Genomic DNA, 21,770 nt, shown 5'->3' with positions numbered 1-21,770 from the left:
GATTTAGCTATCTTCAACACACACACACACACACACATTTACACAGGCTGCTGGAGCAGTAGGGGAGCCTTGCTGACTAGGCCACAGTATGTCTGTCTGTCTGTCTGTCTGTCTGTCTGTCTGTCTGTCTGTCTGTCTGTCTGTCTGTCTGTCTGTCTGTCTGTCTGTCTGTCTGCCTGCCTGCCTGCCTGCCTGCCTGCCTGCCTGCCTGCCTGCCTGCCTGCCTGCCTGCCTGCCTGCCTGTGTCTCCTTCCCTCTGTGCCCAGACCATGAATCCCAGACCCCGAGAACATTCACCCAACAGCTCCCTAAAATGAGCCACATTCAGACACTGACACTACCCCCAATCCCTGTCAGCTCAGCCCACTGTCCTATGTCCCGTGCTTCAGTCTCAATCCCTGTCAGCTCAGCCCACTGTCCTATGTCCTGTGCTTAAGTCTCAATCCCTGTCAGCTCAGCCCACTGTCCTGTGTCCCGTGCTTCAGTCTCAATCCCTGTCAGCTCAGCCCACTGTCCTATGTCCTGTGATTCAGTCTCAAACCCTGTCAGCTCAGCCCACTGTCCTATGTCCTGTGCTTCAGTCTCAATTCCTGTCAGCTCAGCCCACTGTCCTATGTCCCGTGCTTCAGTCTCAATCCCTGTCAGTTCAGCCCACTGTCCTATGTCCTGTGCTTCAGTCTCAATCCCTGTCAGCTCAGCCCACTGTCCTATGTCCTGTGCTTCAGTCTCAATCCCTGTCAGCTCAGCCCACTGTCCTATGTCCTGTGCTTCAGTCTCAATCCCTGTCAGTTCACCCCACTGTCCTATGTCCTGTGCTTCAGTCTCAATCCCTGTCAGCTCAGCCCACTGTCCTATGTCCCGTGCTTCAGTCTCAATCCCTGTCAGCTCAGCCCACTGTCCTATGTCCTGTGCTTCAGTCTCAATCCGTCAGCTCAGCCCACTGTCCTATGTCCCGTGCTTCAGTCTCAATTCCTGTCAGCTCAGCCCACTGTCCTATGTCCTGTGCTTCAGTCTCAATTCCTGTCAGCTCAGCCCACTGTCCTATGTCCTGTGCTTCAGTCTCAATCCCTGTCAGCTCAGCCCACTGTCCTATGTCCCGTGCTTCAGTCTCAATCCCTGTCAGCTCAGCCCACTGTCCTATGTCCTGTGCTTCAGTCTCAATCCGTCAGCTCAGCCCACTGTCCTATGTCCCGTGCTTCAGTCTCAATTCCTGTCAGCTCAGCCCACTGTCCTATGTCCCGTGCTTCAGTCTCAATCCCTGTCAGCTCAGCCCACTGTCCTATGTCCCATGCTTCAGTCTCAATCCCTGTCAGCTCAGCCCACTGTCCTATGTCCTGTGCTTCAGTCTCAATCCCTGTCAGCTCAGCCCACTGTCCTATGTCCTGTGCTTCAGTCTCAATCCCTGTCAGCTCAGCCCACTGTCCTATGTCCCGTGCTTCAGTCTCAATCCCTGTCAGCTCAGCCCACTGTCCTATGTCCCGTGCTTCAGTCTCAATCCCTGTCAGCTCAGCCCACTGTCCTTGAGACTTTTACTCAAGTAGAATTTTACTGGGTGACGTTCACTTTTACTTGAGTCATTTTCTATTAAGTTATCTTTACTTTTATGCAAGTATGACAATTGGGTACTTTTTCCACCACTGGTCAAAACACCCAGCATCTTGCACCTCCACACCCACAGAGAGCTCCCCTCAGACACCATGTGACAGCCAGAAGCCTCCACACTGACACAAGTAGGTCAGTGTCATAGTGGGCCATCCAACAGTCCCCCAAAACCAGTGAAGAGATAGGCTTACCATAGAATCAACTCTCAATTCCACGCTGTCAGACATAGCCAGAAAGCTTGAGGAAGTTTGGAAGTCAGCAGGGAGATAGTTTTTATTTTGTTTTGCAAAGGGAAGTGGAGTTTGCTGCTTGCTTGTCCTCAGGGAAACGTAGTGGTCAAAGGTGAGGGGTGAAGATGATGCTACTGGAGGGGCAGGCGACCTTGTTGGGAAAAGTGAAGCTTGCATTCCTAAATACACACACACACACGCACGTGCACACACACACACACACACACACACACACACACACACACACACACACACACACACACACACACACACACACACAGTGTGTGTCAGCCCAGCTGTCAGTAAACAGTATGTGTCTCACTAGTCCTAATGAGGACATATCAGTCTCTGCACACAGCACAACAACATAGCCTCCATGATACAGGAAACACACATTTGACCAGTATGTAACTGTTGTGGGGTATGAGGTTGTATTGTACAATGGAGGGCACCTCAGTTCCTTCTTCTGATGCATTACTCAATTTAATGTTATAGTTGTCATTTGTAATGCTGTACTTTATATTGGTTGTACTATTGTGTAGGCATATATAGAACAGCAGATATTGAAGGCAAGGACTTTAGGTCCTACATACTTTTGCTTGTGATATCCATGCCTTTTGCTCTACAACTTTATAGTATGCACTGACAAAAGGCCTTTCTGCTGGGTAAGATCTTAGGCCATATTCACAAAGCGTCTCAGCATAGGAATCTTGAATTTTATTAGGAGCCCCATTGGCTGACACCATGACGTGAGCTAATCTTCCTGTGGTCCAACACAGAACTAAAAACACATTACAAACAATTACAGAATGACAGGGCCCCGAGTAGGAGAGCTGATCTAGGATCAGTTTGGATATGGCCATGAGCTAGACTGCTAGCTAGACTGCTAGCTAGACTGCTAGCTAGACTGCTAGCTACTGCTAGCTACTGCTAGCTAGACTGCTAGCTAGACTGCTAGCTACTGCTAGCTACTGCTAGCTAGACTGCTAGCTAGACTGCTAGCTAGACTGCTAGCTACTGCTAGCTACTGCTAGCTAGACTGCTAGCTAGACTGCTAGCTAGACGACTATAACCCACCTGTCCACGTCAGTAGCTGTGATGAGAGGTTGTGATGAATGCAGCTATGCAGGGAATGTGAAGTGACTTAGAGGGAAGAGGATGTGTTGTGTTTAAATGCCTTGTGTCTCAGTGTTGTAAAACGGTCCTCTGATGATGATGCCAGCGGTGAGTTTTATCAAAGAGGCCCCATCCATGCCAAGCAGCAATGAGTGCTCAACCAACTGGTCCAAACACCTCACAGTGCTCAAGTCCAAACACCTCACAGTGCTCAAGTCCAAACACCTCACAGTGCTCAAGTCAAACACCTCACAGTGCTCAAGTCCAAACACCTCACAGTGCTCAAGTCCAAACACCTCACAGTGCTCAAGTCCAAACACCTCACAGTGCTCAAGTCCAAACACCTCACAGTGCTCAAGTCAAACAAGAAATTCCAGACATTGTTTTCTAGCTAAACTGTTTTTGTTTTGCTTCAGTGTTTGAAATGCCACAGCCCTAAGCGCAACACAGTTAATAAGAAGGACTTGGGGGAGGGGAGGTAGAGGCAGAGGGGTTTGAAGTGGACGCTCTGAATTCTTTACTGCTTTGATGTAGACAAACTGCACGGAACGATGATGAGACAAACTGCACGGAACGATGATGAGACAAACTACACGGAACGATGATGAGAAACTACACGGAACGATGATGAGAAACTACACGGAACGATGATGAGAAACTACACGGAACGATGATGAGACAAACTACACGGAACGATGATGAGACAAACTACACGGAACGATGATGAGAAACTACACGGAACGATGATGAGACAAACTACACGGAACGATGATGAGACAAACTACACGGAACGATGATGAGACAAACTACACGGAACGATGATGAGACAAACTACACGGAACGATGATGAGACAAACTACACGGAACGATGATGAGAAACTACACGGAACGATGATGAGAAACTACACGGAACGATGATGAGAAACTACACGGAACGATGATGAGAAACTACACGGAACGATGATGAGACAAACTACACGGAACGATGTCTGTGGATAGCCTGCCATGTGTCTGCGTCAACCCCCAACTCACTTACACACACCACCCTGTACTTACTGCCACAAGGGGAGCGAGGTTGCTCAGCCGTATCTTATAGGGACACATCCCCTCAGCGGGGAAAGGGGGACAAAGGTCAGCAGAGGTGCTCCTTACAGTGCGGCTCTGTCAAGTGCCAGTTCTAATCTCATTAAGGCTCCACTCAGCCGCTGTTACCCAGGCCAAACACACACACGTATGCAAGCACACAGCCCCATGACCTGCCCCTGCACTGGTCACACACACACACACACACACACACACACACACACACACACACACACACACACACACACACACACACACACACACACACACACACACACACACACACACACACACACAGGAAACCTCTGTATGACATAGGTCAGGGACACATACACAGCTCCCAGATTTAGGATTGGCATGACAAAACTCTATAAGGCCGGTATAGTGATCAAAACATCTAGGTCCAGAGTGTATAGTGTTTAAAGAGTAGAATCCAGTGAACATGTTCCCTCTATCACTCTGCATAATAAACACACACTAACCACTTGTCCCATACGTCCAGAGATCAGTCTGAAACGAGGTTCATCTGACAGAATTGTTCCCAACCTCATTTAGTACTCTAGATTACGTCCTTCAGTCGATCCATCACCCTGGATCAAAGAGTCACTTGACATGGGCAGCCGTAGCATCTGTATCCTACTGTATGCAGAGAGGTTCCTGATACAAGCAACCCTGCTTCTAGGCCCTATATCTTTCCACTGGCCTGTTTCACCATCCACTTACGAAGCATTTGCAGCCCTGTGCTACTTGTGGGATTGTTGGAATGTTCTTAACCTGTGTGAACTTCGAACAGATCCAAGCCGCTCTTCACACTTTGGCGAAAACATGTCACAGTAAAGCTTGGACTGGGGTTGAGACAACACACACAGTGAGAGGTAATGTAGCACTGATGTTGCTCGACCTCACCCTGACCAACCAGGATATGGAAGAGAATGGTACGATGCAGCTGGACTGGGACATGGTTGATGAGAAATTGTTCCTAATGTCATACATAGTAATGAAATGATGATAGATCTATTGTTGATATGTATTCCAGTGAGCAAGATTAATACCTCAACAAATATTACAGAGCAAGAGAGAGAGGATGAGAGAGAGAGAGAGAGAGAGAGGATGAGAGAGAGGATGAGAGAGAGAGAGAGAGAGAGAGAGAGAGAGAGAGAGAGAAAGAGAACGAGAGAGAGGACGAGAGAGAGAGAGAGAGGATGATAGAGAGGATGAGAGACAGGATGAGAGAGAGAGAGGATGAGAGAGAGAGAGGACGAGCGAGAGGACGAGAGAGAGAGAGAGAGAGAGAGAGCGAGAGAGAGGATGATAGAGAGGATGAGAGAGAGAGAGAGAGAGAGAGAGAGAGAGAGAGAGAGAGAGAGAGGAGAGAGAGAGAAAGAGGGAGAGAGAGGGAGGGAGAAAGAGGGAGAGAGAGACCTTGGAGAGGTGGAAGAGAGGGGGGCTTTTGGCAGAACCAGTGGTCAGTTTTCCAGAAACAGCCTGATCAAACACAGTCGCAGGCCAAGCCAAACACTTCTGGACTTCAGCCTGGTGGAGCTGCCTGCAGCCTGAGGCCACTGATCAGACTGTACAAGGTACAGTTCTGTAACCACACTGACAAACACAGGTCCTAACACACTGCAACGTTTCAGACAAAGTCAACAGAGAGAGAGAGACCGAGAGAGAGGGGAACAGGTTCAAGAGAAAGAGAGAGGGGGGAGAGGAAGAGAGAGAGAACATATTGTATCACAAGACAGTCTAGCTCAGTAAGAGAGACCCCACTCAATTCAATTCATAGGGGCTTTTCCCACTGCAACCAGGAAGGGCCTTTGTTGTGATTACTCCAAATAGCTTGAATGTTGTTTGTCTGATCTGCTTTGCTCTGTGTTCTTCATACTCTTCTACACACACACACACACACACCACCACCACACTCACACACACACATGTAGGGCTAGCACAATTCCTGTATAACTGTGTAACCGACAGTTATGGATGAAGACTGTCTTGAAAAATAAAATAACCGTCATTGACCGTTTTAAATTTCCTTTAAAAAAACAAAACAACTGACTGAAGACGGGACTGCCAGGCATTCTTAGGGTTAACAAACAGCTGACTGAAGACGGGACTGCCAGGCATTCTTAGGGTTAACAAACAGCTGACCGAAGACGGGACTGCCAGGCATTCTTAGGGTTAACAAACAGCTGACCGAAGACGGGACTGCCAGGCATTCTTAGGGTTAACAAACAGCTGACCGAAGACGGGACTGCCAGGCATTCTTAGGGTTAACAAACAGCTGACCGAAGACGGGACTGCCAGGCATTCTTAGGGTTAACAAACGCTGACCGAAGACGGGACTGCCAGGCATTCTTAGGGTTAACAAACAGCTGACCGAAGACGGGACTGCCAGGCATTCTTAGGGTTAACAAACAGCTGACCGAAGACGGGACTGCCAGGCATTCTTAGGGTTAACAAACAGCTGACCGAAGACGGGACTGCCAGGCATTCTTAGGGTTAACAAACAGCTGACCGAAGACGGGACTGCCAGGCATTCTTAGGGTTAACAAACAGCTGACCGAAGACGGGACTGCCAGGCATTCTTAGGGTTAACAAACAGCTGACCGAAGACGGGACTGCCAGGCATTCTTAGGGTTAACAAACAGCTGACTGAAGACGGGACTGCCAGGCATTCTTAGGGTTAACAAACAGCTGACTGAAGATGGGACTGCCAGGCATTCTTAGGGTTAACAAACAGCTGACCGAAGACGGGACTGCCAGGCATTCTTAGGGTTATGCGGTAACATGGACTCGCAAGGCCCCCTTCCCTGTAGCAGCAGCGCACATAGCAATAGAATGAATAGAACGGGCTTGGTACCTCTAACCCTGGCAATTTGACTGGGAAACTCATGGTCCTAGTCGGTATAAGAAAGAACATTGCGGCCCCGCCCGTCTGAGGGGAACGTAACCTATGGTTACCTAGGTTACCACATTGGCTCACAGCAAAAACTTAACCTTTTTCCAACTAAATGTTCTTGTTGTCTGGTTGTTTTATCAATTACAAATCTACATTTAAGAAAAGTACAACATGTCTAAAGATTATTTTTCAACATTGCCTGCTCCCGAGCGATCTCCCTACTTAGAACAACATAATACTGTAGGGCTTCCCTCATGCCCCTTTTCCTGATGACGCTAGCAGCCTCTTGAGTGAATGAGTGCTAGCTAGCTACCGAGCGGAAAATAAGCTAGCCAAAACCAACAACACAAACAAACAGACTATACAGCTACAAGTATTTAAAAAAAAAAGTTTTTTACATTTTTTAGTCATTTAGCAGAAGCTCTTATCCAGAGCAACTTACAGTAGTGAATGCATACATTTCATACATTTTTTTCCCATACTGGTCCCCCGTGGGAATCGAACCCACAACCCTGGCGTTGCAAACACCATGCTCTACCAACTGAGCCACACGGGACCGTAGCGAGTGGAGTTACAAACGAACTGTACTAAACAATTTAAATATCTTTTCCACACACATAGCTATGTTTAGTCCACTTGGACACTGTCCCCACATTTTCCACTCTACATGGGCTACCAACCATCACCACATGTCAAAGACCGCGTCACAGACAAATTGACAGCGACAGACAGTGAGTGACGGGCTGAAAAAAACGATTATTGTAGGCCTAGATAGAGAAAGACCATTTAGGCTGTGGTTGCAGCAATACTTTTTGACTATGATTTCCTACACATTTGTATCTTTATAGTTTGCAGTTTGTAACCTATGGAATTAAGAAAAGGCTGAACAAGACCCCATAGAGCAACAGTTACTGTGCTCTTAGGTAAATGATTAGTACATCTAGGTGAGATTAGTTGGATGCCAGTGGAGGCTGCTGAGGGGAGGAAGGCTCATAATAATGGCTGAAACCACATCTTTGATGCCACTCCATTGTCTCCATTCCAGCCATTATTATGAGCCTTCCTCCCCTCGGCAGCCTCCACTGTTGGATGTGCTCTGTGCATCAACAGTACATGTAGTCACACAGGTGCCAATCAAAGCAATCATCAGAGTGTGATGAAATAGGAGCACACTACATGCACATCTATTCATGTACAGTAAGACAAGCTAGTAAGAGTCACCCTGAATGACCAGAGAGCTGGCTATTCATGTACAGTAAGACAAGCTAGTAAGAGTCACCCTGAATGACCAGAGAGCTGGCTATTCATGTACAGTAAGACAAGAGTCACCCTGAATGACCAGAGAGCTGGCTATTCATGTACAGTAAGACAAGCTAGTAAGAGTCACCCTGAATGACCAGAGAGCTGGCTATTCATGTACAGTAAGACAAGAGTCACCCTGAATGACCAGAGAGCTGGCTATTCATGTACAGTAAGACAAGCTAGTAAGAGTCACCCTGAATGACCAGAGAGCTGGCTATTCATGTACAGTAAGACAAGTTAGTAAGAGTCACCCTGAATGACCAGAGAGCTGGCTATTCATGTACAGTAAGACAAGAGTCACCCTGAATGACCAGGGAGCTGGCTATTCATGTACAGTAAGACAAGCTAGTAAGAGTCACTCTGAATGACCAGAGAGCTGGCTATTCATGTACAGTAAGACAAGCTAGTAAGTCACTCTGAATGACCAGAGAGCTGGCTATTCATGTACAGTAAGACAAGCGTCACCCTGAATGACCAGAGAGCTGGCTATACATGTACGGTAAGACAAGCTAGTAAGAGTCACCCTGAATGACCAGAGAGCTGGCTATTCATGTACAGTAAGACAAGCGTCACCCTGAATGACCAGAGAGCTGGCTATTCATGTACAGTAAGACAAGCTAGTAAGAGTCACCCTGAATGACCAGAGAGCTGGCTATTCATGTACAGTAAGACAAGCGTCACCCTGAATGACCAGAGAGCTGGCTATTCATGTACAGTAAGACAAGCTAGTAAGTCACTCTGAATGACCAGAGAGCTGGCTATTCATGTACAGTAAGACAAGCGTCACCCTGAATGACCAGAGAGCTGGCTATTCATGTACAGTAAGACAAGCTAGTAAGAGTCACCCTGAATGACCAGAGAGCTGGCTATTCATGTACAGTAAGACAAGCGTCACCCTGAATGACCAGAGAGCTGGCTATTCATGTACAGTAAGACAAGCTAGTAAGAGTCACCCTGAATGACCAGAGAGCTGGCTATTCATGTACAGTAAGACAAGCTAGTAAGAGTCACCCTGAATGACCAGAGAGCTGGCTATTCATGTACAGTAAGACAAGCTAGTAAGAGTCACCCTGAATGACCAGAGAGCTGGCTGAGCTTATTTCCAGCGCTTTGAAGATTTATGAGCACAGTCATAACTGTAATTCACACAGAGGCAATTATCTATATATAGTACGGTGTGGCTTTTGTCACTACCACCGTGCTATGCCCTGATCCCTTCCTGGTATGACATGCACAATAAGGCCTCCCCATCATGATACATGACATTGTGTTTTATTGTACCCAGGGGCCCCGCTTAGCTTTTATCCATGGTAATGCAGAGATGATAGTTGTTCCACAGTGACCTCCCAGTATTGGCTGGGCTGGGAGTCGACCACAAAGGCAGACAGAGACTGGGACTCTCCCACTCAGTGGGATGAAAGCGCCTCCAGCAACACGTCCAACCTGTGGTTTGGGTGCCTGACTAATTCACTATGGCAGTGATGTTACATCAGTTCTCCCCATTATAAGAAGTGGCTTCTTCCACAAGGTTGATTAGGACAACCAATCCTATGGCTTCTTGGACTGCTTGTAAACATGCAAACTGGTTTGACCCTGAATAGCACCAGCAGCGCCTTGATAGCAGATGTCTCTCTGTAAAACATCCAGGTCAAACTAGGTGTGAGGCTGTGTGTGTGTGAGGCTGTGTGTGTGTGAGGCTGTGTGTGTGTGAGGCTGTGTGTGTGTGTGTGTGTGTGTGTGTGTGTGTGTGTGTGTGTGTGTGTGTGTGTGTGTGTGTGTGTACCATTTAAAATCCAGTTTAGTTTCCATCTCTGGCAGCTGAATATGGCCAATGTCTTTTCGATGCTGCTTGGTGGTAATTGCCAACCTCCTTAGTGAAGAACAGGGTGGCCAACACAATACTATCTAGCCTACTGGCAAATACCATACTATTTAACATACTTACTTATTAGGATCCCCATTAGCCGACGCCAATGGCGACAGATAGTCTTCCTGGGGTCCGACACGTAACAAAAAATATATTACAAACAAAAATACTTTACAATTTACATATATTTAAAACATTAACATTGAAATGACAGACATCTATAAGATCTGCAGAGAAAGTGGAGAAGGAATTCATAACAAATCACTCCTCAATTTCTGGTTCTGTCTTTTCAATACTGTCTATTCAATACTGTCTTTTCAATCTGTTTCTTTCTCTCTCTCACACACACGCACACACACACACACACGCACAAACACCGCTGGCGACGGAGGTGCTAATGGTGTTTCTTAATTCAGATTTAATGAAACCCACAGCCACTGGAGGAGTGTGATGTGGGATGTTATTAAAGGAAGGCAGGAAGCAGAGAGATGCAAGGAGACACCAGAGAATACTGAAGAGTCTGAACATAACAGGCATGGCTAGTGTGTGTGTCTGACCAAAAAGGCATAGTATCATCTAAGCAAAAAATGTAAAATACACACAGACAAGCATGTCCACACTTTGTGCACACAATGATTTAGGGAGCTTCAATGTTTTGAACCCAAGTTGAACCACTCCTCCCAAAACCAATGTGCCTGTTCAATGTGTAAATGTTTGTTTTTAAACTGTACCCAGTATGCAAAATGACATTGAAAATACAGTACCAGGAAAAGGTTTGGACACACCTACTCATTCTGTCACGCCTGCTCCCGCTCCCCCTCACTGGCGCTCGAGGGTGCCAGGCTGACCATCATTACGCACACCTGTCACCATCGTTACGCGCATCAGCACTTCATTGGACTCACATGGGCTCCTTCACGTTTTTGATTGCCTCCCCTATATCTGTCTATTCCTCAGTTTCATCCCTGTGTCAGCATTATTGTCGTTATTGCGTTTCATGTCCGTTATTCATTAAATGTTCACTCCCTGTACTTGTTTCTCGACACCAAGCGTCTGTCCTTACACATTCAAGGGTTTTCTTCATTTTCTCTATTTTCTACATTGTACAATAATAGTGAAGATATCAACACTATGAAATAACATATATAGAATCATGTAGTAACCAAAACAGTGTTAAACAAATGAAAATAAATGTTATATTTTAGATTCTTCAAATTAGCCACCCTTTGCCTTGATGATAGCTTTGCATACTCTTGGCATTCTCTCAACCAGTTTCACCTGGAATGCTTTTCCAACAGTCTTGAAGGAGTTCCCATATATGCTGAGCACTTGTTGGCTGCTTTTTCTTCACTCTGCAGTCCAACTCATCCCAAACCATCTCAATTGGGTTGACGTTGGGTGAATGTGGAGGCCAGGTCATCTGATGCAGCACTCCATCAATCCTTCTTGGTCAAATAGCCCTTACACAGCCTGGAGGTATCATTGTCCTATTGAAACACAAATGATAGTCCCACTAAGCACAAACCAGATGGGGTGGTGTATCACTGCAGAATGCTGTGGTAGCCATACTGGTTCAGTGTGCCTTAAACTCCAATTAAATCTCTGACAGTGTCACCAGCAAAGCACCCCCACACCATCACACCTCGTCCACGCTTCACGGTGGAAACCACACATGTGGAGATCATCCGTTCACCTACTCTGCGTCTCACAAAGACACGGCGGTTGGAAACAAAAATCTTACATTTGGACTCATCAGACCAAAGGACAGATTTCCACTGGTCAAATGTCCATTTCTCATGTTTCTTGGCCCAAGCAAGTCTCTTCTTGTTATTGGTGTCCTTTAGTAGTGGTTTCTTTGCAGCAATTCGACCATGAAGGCTTGATTCACACAGTCTCACATTTTAAAAGGCACATCTGTTAATTGAAATGCATTCCAGGTGACTACCTCATGAAGCTGGTTGAGAGAATGCCAAGAGTGTGCAAAGCTGTAATCAAGGCAAAGGGTGGCTACTTTGAAGAATCTCAAATATAAAATATAGTTTGATTTGTTTAACACTTTTTTGGTTACTACATGATTCCATATGTGTTATTTCATAGTTTTTTTATATCTTCACTATTATTCTACAATGTAGAAAATAGTCTAAATAAAGAAAACCCTGGAAAGAGTGTGTCCAAACGTTTGACTGGTACTGTATATATTTTAGACGTACACTACCGTTCAAAAGTTTGGGGTCACTTAGAAATGTCCTTGTTTTTGAAAGAAAAGCAATTTCTTTTGTCCATTAAAATAACATTAAATTGATCAGAAATACAGGGTGGACATTGTTAATGTTGTAAATGACTATTGTAGCTGGAAACAGCAGATTTTTAACGAAATATCTCCATAGGCGTACAGAGGTACATTATCAGCAACCATCACTCCTGTGTTCCAATGGCACGTTGTGTTAGCTAATCCAAGTTTATCATTATAAAAGGCTAATTGATCATTACAAAACCCTTTCGCAATTATGTTAGAACAGCTGAAAACTGTTGTGTTGATTAAAGATGCAATAAAACTGATGTTGACATCGGGTGCAATGACCGACATATGTATTTTTTGGTCATTAATTATACAACCAAATTTAAACTGCACATACACTCTCAATAAAATAAGAATTATATCACAATAATATTTCAAGCCTCTTAATTTAGGAAAAAGGTGTCAACTAAAGATCACAACAGAATATTTATTATTGCTCCAATCAGCCACAGTATGTTAGATTTTTTTCAAACTTCACAACTGCCTATAATGATGTTCAAAGTTGTCAAAGTCACAGAATAAACCAATAGACCACTTGAACTACAATAACATTCTCAGTAATGGATCCAGAAAAAAACTATTCTGGCTATGACTGATATGTTGTTCTTTATCTACCTTAGTTGAATGCACTGACTGTAAGTCGCTCTGGATAAAAGCATCTGCTGAATGACCAAAATGGAAATGTAAAAACCAATACTTGCAAAGCATGCTGGGTATTATTCTAATATTTGGGAACCCCTGCTCTGCTGAACTATACTGAGCTGTCCAAACTTGTGAACCATAGACATCTATGATTCATTCAGACAAAATCTACCAAAATTCAGACCAAATTTAAACGTCTATGTTTGGGATAAATCTAGTCCGGACGTCTGTTGGCATTGAAATCAAGGCTGGACTCCAAAAAAAGACGGTTGGTCCGGATAGCACCAAAAAAAGATGGCTGGTCCGGATAGCACCAAAAAAAGATGGCTGGTCCGGAGAAGACCAAAAACAGATGGCTGGTCCGGATAAGACCAAAAAAAGATGGCTGGTCCGGATAAGACCAAAAAAAGATGGCTGGTCCGGATAAGACCAAAAAAAGAGGACTAGTCCAGACAGGACCAAAAAAATACATGGTCATCGGTACATACTTAGTGGGAAGTGCTTTATGTTGTAAATCTTAGAAACTTTGTGTGCTGCTTTTTTGGCCAGGTCTCTCTTGTAAAATATGTATTTAGCATCAATGAAATTAACCTGGTAAAATAAAGGTAAAATAAAATAAATAAATCAAACACAGACACAATCATGTACACATGCTCAAACACACACTTATGCAACATGCACACATGAACACAGACACATCCCACACAGTAGTGATATATTGTGATAACACACACTCTCTCTCATGCACACACACTGCCCAGTGACACGAGCCTACCAGATGAGCTAAATCACTTCTATGCTCGCTTCGGGGCAAGCAACACTGAGGCATGCATGAGAGCATCAGCTGTTCCGGACGACTGTGTGATCACACTCTCCGTAGCCGACGTGAGTAAGACCTTTAAACAGGTCAACATACACAAGGCTGCGGGGCCAGACGGATTACCAGGACGTGTGCTACGGACATGTGCTGACCAACTGGCAGGTATCTTCACTGACATTTTCAACATGTCCCTGATTGAGTCTGTAATACCAACATGCTCCCCAGGGGTGCGTGCTCAGTCCCCTCCTGTACTCCCTGTTCACTCATGACTGCACGGCCAGGCAGGACTCCAACACCATCATTAAGTTTGCAGACGACACAACAGTGGTAGGCCTGATCACCGACAACGACGAGACAGCCTATAGGCAGGAGGTCAGAGACCTGGCCGGGTGGTGCCAGAATAACAACCTATCCCTCAACGTAACCAAGACTAAGGAGATGATTGTGGACTACAGGAAAAGGAGGATCAAGCACACCCCCATTCTCATCAACGGGGCTGTAGTGGAGCAGGTTGAGAGCTTCAAGTTCCTTGGTGTCCACATCAACAACAAACTAGAATGGTCCAAACACACCAAGACAGTCGTGAAGAGGGCACGACAAAGCCTATTCCCCCTCAGGAAACTAAAAAGATTTGGCATGGGTCCTGAGATCCTCAAAAGGTTCTACAGCTGCAACATCGAGAGCATCCTGACTGCTTGCATCACTGCCTGTTACGGCAATTGCTTAGCCTCTGACTGCAAGGCACTACAGAGGGTAGTGCGTACGGCCCAGTACATCACTGGGGCTAAGCTGCCTGCCATCCAGGACCTCTACACCAGACGGGGTCAGAGGAAGGCCCTAAAAATGTTCAAAGACCCCAGCCACCCCAGTCATAGACTGTTCTCTCTACTACCGCATGGCAAGCGGTACCTGAGTGCCAAGTCTAGGACAAAAAGGCTTCTCAACAGTTTTTACCCCCAAGCCGTAAGACTCCTGAACAGGTAATCAAAACCCCCAACCCCTCTTTTTACGCTGCTGCTACTCTCTGTTTATCATATATGCATAGTCACTTTAACTATACATTCATGTACATACTACCTCAATTGGGCCGACCAACCAGTGCTCCCGCACATTGGCTAACCGGGCTATCTGCATTGTGTCCCACCACCACCCACCACCCGCCAACCCCTCTTTTACGCTACTGCTACTCTCTGTTCATCATATATGCATAGTCCCCATATCTACATGTACATACTACCTCAATCAGCCTGACTAACCGGTGTCTGTATGTAGCCTCGCTACTTTTATAGCCTCACTACTGTTTATAGCCTGTCTTTTTACTGTTGTTTTATTTCTTTACCTACCTATTGTTCACCTAATACCTTTTTTGTACTATTGGTTAGAGCCTGTAAGTAAGCATTTCACTGTAAGGTCTACATCTGTTGTATTCGGCGCACGTGACAAATAAACTTTGATTTGATTTGAGATGGAATGTGAGCTGACCCAGAGCCTGACCCTGTCCTACCTCAGGCCTAGTGCTGTCATTTGACCCAGACCCTGACCCTGTCATACCTCAGGCCTAGTGCTGTCATTTGACCCAGACCCTGTCCTACCTCAGGTCTGGTGCTGTCATTTGACCCAGATCCTGACCCTGTCCTACCTCAGATCTGGTGCTGTCATTTGAAGCCCTGTCCTTCCAAGAATGTGCTCATGCTGTTTTTTCCACCACTTCTTAGGATCTGTGTTTACGCTGTGAGATCATTACATAATGCAGAGGGAGAGCTTCAAATAATGTCATTAGCAACTGGAAAAGTTTATAAAGAGTGCCTTTGAGTTGCCAGAAATGACAATGCAATAATTCTACAACCCAGTGCGGGAAGCCAAAATCCCTATGGAAGAAACAAGGCACACTTTGTTGTGCTGAACATTTGGCTTAGAAGCTCAGAGCTCTTACCCCAAAGTGTGTCAGTATGGGGTGTTGTGCAACAGGCACACTTATCTGTACCATCACCCTGGACCAGGGACCCAAACAGGACACCCACTCAGGCCCTGTCCCCAGCCTAGGGCTCTCAGAGTGGGGGAGAGGGGAGAGGACAGAGGGCTTGTAAATGTTTCTGTGTGCTTGTGTGCATATGTGATCACCTTAAATGTAAACGTCCATGTATATATAATAAAATATGAATATCAGAAAAAGATAAATGTCTTTGAAAGGCAGTGTTTGTTAGATCTGTTATTCCATAAATAATCACACAGTTCTGTGTAGTAGCAGCTGCAGAGCATCAGACCTATGTAACACAGAGTAACTGAGTGCACTGACTAATGACATTACTCAACTAAGAGGATTTACTTTTTAAGGGGTGAATCCTAACTTTAACTGATGTCTTCTTATTCATTGATATCAATGGGAGACTAAATGAACATTTTACTTAAAGTGGAAGTTAGGATTCGCCTGAAGAGCAGAGGAAGTAAGGGAGCACTACTGTAAAAGATATGGCAAGTAGATGACTCTAGTAGCCTGTCTGTCTGTCTGTCTGTCTGTCTGTCTGTCTGTCTGCCTGCCTGCCTGCCTGCCTGCCTGCCTGCCTGCCTGTCTGTCTGCTTGTCTGTCTGCCTGCCTGCCCTGCCTGTCTGTCTGTCTGCCTGTCTCTCTGCCTGCCTGTCTGTCTGCTTGTCTGTCTGCCTGTCTGTATATCTGTCTCTGTTATGCCCATGTTGGATTGTTTATGTTTTTCACAAGGTGTTGTAACGGACTTAGTACCTGACTCCTAACTCTGTATTGGCAAAACAAAGGCTTTGTGATAGCTAGCCCTCTTGTCTGTGTTCCTCTCTGCTCTCTGCTGTTCTCTTCCTCAGGGTCTGTGCTCCTCCTTTCCTCTCTGGGGAGGCCCACTGTCTCATCCCCAGCTCTCCTCTACCATACAAACACATACACATGCATGCGCACGCGGACACACATTCTTTGCACACGGACACCCTGCTTAAAAAACAACCACAGTGGCAGCCAGAAAAGAGAGAAAGGAAAGAAAGAAATGTATAATTGCCATTCCTCTCTCCTTCTCTCCCTCTCTCCTTCTCTCCCTCTCCCTCTCTCCTTCTCTCCTTCTCTCCTTCTCTCCCTCTCTCCCTCTCCCTCTCCCTCTCTCCTTCTCTCCCTCTCTCCCTTTCCCTCTCTCCCTCTCTCTCCCTGAAACAGCATTACTTCAGCAGAGAGAAAAACATCATGTGGTTTAGAAAGAATAACTAACTTTTGTTTAGTGTATCTCTGTGAGTATCTCTGTGAGTATCTCTGTGAGTATCTCTGTGAGTATCTCTGTGAATGTTTTATGACTGCCAAAGTGCCAAAGGGTGTGTGTGTGACAGAGTTTGCACACGTGTGCACTGTGCAGTCGTTGTGTGTGTGTTCCTTTGTCTTGCAATGTATCTAACAGAGACTATGTCTGACTGTTATGAGACGTCACATGGTTTCAGCAGCTCTCTGTCACTTGGTAGAGAGTGGAATGCACACACACACACACACACACACACACACACACACACACACACACACACACACACACACACACACACACACACACACACACACACACACACAGCCCTCCCCACGGCCTCCCACCCCATGCGTTCATTGGGGTATGCAGAGTTGAACAGTGGTGGGGGTCGGAGGGTGTGTGTGTGTGTGTGTGTGTGTGTGTGTGTGTGTGTGTGATATTGCTCAACACACAAAGACACAGCGTCTTATATGGCTCCCAGCTGCGCAGAGCTGGCCCGCTAACCCTTCATCCAGCAGCCTGGAATGTTTGGTGTTCAACCCCAATGGAAAGCCCCAGTTGCCAATACACACTCCCAGCCCCCTCCGGAGACTAACATATTCCACAGAGCCGGACAGGCCTCACCCAAGGAGGAATGGCTCAAATTCTACAGCTGGTACAAAAACAGAGCAGAGGAACAGATGTCAACACTGTATCTGACCATCCACATCTCATAAAGTGAGAAATTCTGAGAGAGAGAGAGAGAGAGAGAGAGAGAGAGAGAGAGAGAGAGAGAGAGAGAGAGAGAGAGATGGAGCAATGTATACATATGTTCCCCATTCTAATAAAGCCCTTTGAATTTAATTGAACTGAGAGAGAGAGAGAGAGAGAGAGAGAGAGAGAGAGAGAGAGAGAGAGAGATGGGGGAATTATGCGGATTGTTGGTCAAGTTGATAAAGATATGGAGGGTGGTGTCATTTTCAGAGGCAAAACGCTTGAACGTTTATAGACTACAGTGGATAACGTAACTTCTCAGCAGACACGTTGTTGTGGTGGCTTTCTCTTTGTCATGGTCGACTGACAGCAGGTGCTATGAAAGAAAGTAACCTATCTTATTGAGATAGTCATTGGCTATACAAACCCATGATAAATGCTCTATTTATTTTTAATAAGATTTCTGTTACCGATAGGTTGTTGAAACGTTTGGCCTAATATACGGGTTTTACCGCGCTACCATCGCAGGAAATAAGCTTTAAGAATTTTTAATTCTCTCAGTGTCATGTCAAAATGTGTAGAATAGCATGAGATTAGCTATACAACTACAAATTGTTTTCTCTGACCCATGTCAAAATGTGTAGAATAGCATGAAATTAGCTTTAAAACAGCAACATGCTCCCTCAGCACACATATCAGCAAGTACACACCATAAATAAACGCCTCACAAATAAACGGCAGGTCTAAATGAATTGTTTATGAGGTTACCATGAATTACCATGAATTGTTTATGAGGTTGCCAAAAGGAAGCAAACACCCCGAAACAGAGGGACCTACCTGAATTTGTCCAATAAGAAACGCCTGTTCTTTGCAAAACGTTTAGTTTATGGTGTGCTCTAATGACCTTCCATGGCTCCTACGGTGTGCCCGCGAAACGTCTGTATACCACTTTCCATGTGTGGTCAGTTGCTTGTAATTTCGTTTTCTTATGATAATAAAACATTAGCATCAATTATTTCGCCCGATTATTGCAGTCAATTAGGAACTTACCTTCAATGGTCATTCGCCTCTGGAATCTTTTCGGTGTTCTGCGTAGTCCACTTCACTCTCTCCACTTTTAGTTATTTTCACAGAGCTCATATATTTCTCTTCCCTCAGCTGCAAGGCACAACACACAATAACTATTTTCAGTACATTCCTGCATGCTACTGATAAAATGATTTGTGAACAGTGTGCACTTAATATTTACTGGCAAGTATATTTTCTTGGTGAGACTTGACGCCTGTCTTCCGATGCCTTTTGGACCGGTTTTGTTGTGACCAGTCAGCTCTAAAACACTCCCGACTGTACAGACGCCAGAAGGAATGTAAATATGCAGCATATTGCAAAAGCTGCAGACAATCTTGTTTAGGGGACTGGTTGTTCACTGGTGCTGATGCGAGTTTGTCCACGTCCTTTGTTGTTTCTGTCACACCTAAAAGGGGCCATTGGAGGAAAGGCATGTGCCCGACTTTCTTTGTCTGTTTCCTTCTATCGCCTTTACCAAAACAATATATATTTTTGTACATTTCTTGAGCTTTTTTATTAGCCTATTATCTAACCAGTGACTGTTCATCCAAATCTAACTATAGCCGAAACCTGGTCTACGCAAATGTGATCGCAAGCATAAGACAAAAGGAAACGTTGTATTCACAACGTGCAATGCTTTTATATAGGCTATAGATTCTGTTTTTTTGTCAGTAAGGACATTTTGAGACAAAAAAGTTCATCTCAAATCCTTTGTTTCACAGTAACCCTGCTCCAATTCCACCCCTTCAACGCGTGTAGTGCATGCGGTGCGAGACTGCCCCATAGCCTCACCAGATTCGCCCGAACTTCACCCCTCGGCTTGAGTCTCTGGTGTCGCTGTCTGTCTCTCGCTCTCAATTGTCACATACGGTGGAGGAGCCAAATTGCGCTCTAATCCAGTCCAGCCAGCGACAAACGCCAGTGCCTATCAACGAGAGCAGTGACGACAGCCTAGCGCCAGTCACTCACCCGCCGCCTCCGCCACACCCATCCATTCATAAACTGAATGGATGCCCTCACTGGCACATATCGCCGAGGATAGGGAGAGGATGGTAGTAATACGGTCATATCCTGTTGTATTTTTAAGAGAGAGAAGAATTCAATGAAATGAATGCTTAATCCATATAGCCTACCGATAATAGCTACTGCAGGATTTTACATATTTTTTTATAGTGACAAATAGCCTATCAATCAATCAAATTTCCCCAATCTGTCATAATCTCTCGTGAATACTGAGTATTATTAATATCTGGTCTTATATCTGGTCTTGCTCAATGCATCGCTCAGGACACGTCTTACTCTGGCTAATCACACTTATAGTGATAATGAACAACACCTCTGGTGTGTGTGTGTGTGTGTGTGTGTTTGTGTGTGTGTGTGTGTGTGTGTGTGCGCATTGGTGTGTGTGTGTGTGTGTGTGTATGTGTGTGTGTGTGTGTGTGTGTGTGTGTATGTGTGTGTGTGTGTTTGTGTGTGTGTGTGTGTGTGTGTGTGTGCGCATTGGTGTGTGTGTGTGTGTGTGTGTGTGTGCGTGTGCGTGTGCGTGTGTGTGTGTGTGTATCTCTGTGTAGTCTTTGTGTGTGCCTGTTTATTTCAAACCAACGCAAAGCCCCCTGTTGTTATGGTTACACTTAGACATGACATTAATTGGATGGAAATGTCAAGGTAAAAATACCATCAGGTTTTGAATAGAATGGTGGCAGACAGCCACAGGGACCTGTCTACAGGTGCTGTGCAGAGGAGTTGATATAGGTCTGTGTAGTCACTTTGTTGCACATGGTCTGTTGTGCATCAGGTGTGTCTACTAGACAGTTTAGGGATGTATTCATTAGAGCACACCATAGCAAAACGTTTTTCAACGGAAAAACAAGAACAGGAGTTTCTTATTGGATAAATTCAGGTAGGTCCCTCTCTGTTTTGGTGTGTTTGCTTCTGTTTGGTTCCTAGTGATTACTCCCTAGGTGGACCTGTACCTCTATTCAGTGTTGGACAGCTTGGATGCACACACTCCCAGACTTTCCCAGACACGTCCTGTGTCTAGAAGCTAATTAGGAGTGCCATCAGAGGTAAATGCTCTCTCTCTCTTAGGTTTTGGTGACACTTGACTTGAAGTATCTGCCCCCAAATAAACTTTACATTGTAATATCACAGTAAAACACATTTTGTGATATGCAATGACAGCAAATCATTTGAACCACTATCAATTTCTGCTATGACACCCTATGTCCAGGGAAAGGGGGATAACTAGTCAGTTGTACAACTGATCACCTTCAACTGAAATGTGTCTTCTGTATTTAACCCAACTGCTCAGAATCAGAAGTGTGGGGGGTTTCCATAATCGGCATCCACGTCTTCAGCACCAGGGGAACAGTGGGTTAACTGCCTTGTTCAGGGGCAGAACTACAGATTTCTACCTTCTCAGCTCGGGGATTCGATCCAGCAACCTTTCGTTTACTGGCCCAACGCTCATACTCGCCAGGCTACCTGCTGACAAGGATTACTAAAGTAGGATTACTAAAGTAGGATTACTAAAGTAGGTTTACTAAAGTAGGATTACTAAAGTAGGATTACTAAAGTAGGATTACTAAAGTGTTACCAAGACCTTTGCCAGGATAGGACAATGATTTACTGGCAGGAACACACAGGACCATGTTTTGAACCTTTTGGTCTCTGCCTCTCCAGTTCACTCACCCATTTGCTGAGGCATTCTCGATGTGAGGACGAGAAACATGTCCAGGCTTGCTCACATCTCAGCTGTTGTGCATTGAGGGCCCCAAACAACACACTACAAGCCAAGCCATAGGTCCTTGGTACTATGGTTATTATAACACTCTGGCAGGTATGTCATGTAGCTGTGGCCATGGCATCATTGGGATAAATCATTGACCTGTATCTGGAAAA

The 21,770-nt window shown here is 45.4% G+C and overlaps 1 protein-coding gene across 2 annotated transcripts in view; it reads right to left on the bottom strand.

Moving 5' to 3' along the window:
- rhobtb4 (Rho related BTB domain containing 4) overlaps positions 1-19,856 on the bottom strand; it is a 66,032-nt gene extending 46,176 nt beyond the window's left edge. Inside the window, exons 1-2 of one of the 2 annotated variants that reach the window (XM_029717865.1) lie at positions 19,051-19,856; positions 18,852-18,959 (exon numbers count right to left, since the gene is read on the bottom strand). The gene's annotated coding sequence lies outside the window, so the exon portion shown is untranslated. The remainder of the gene's footprint in view (positions 1-18,851; positions 18,960-19,050) is intronic. The other variant, XM_029717864.1, reaches the window with a different exon arrangement.
- Positions 19,857-21,770: the final 1,914 nt, after the last annotated feature.

The sequence above is a fragment of the Salmo trutta genome, chromosome 27 (genome assembly GCF_901001165.1).
Source record: "Salmo trutta chromosome 27, fSalTru1.1, whole genome shotgun sequence".
NCBI classification, from domain to species: Eukaryota; Metazoa; Chordata; class Actinopteri; order Salmoniformes; family Salmonidae; genus Salmo; species Salmo trutta.
This window is presented reverse-complemented; position numbering and strand designations above follow the sequence as displayed.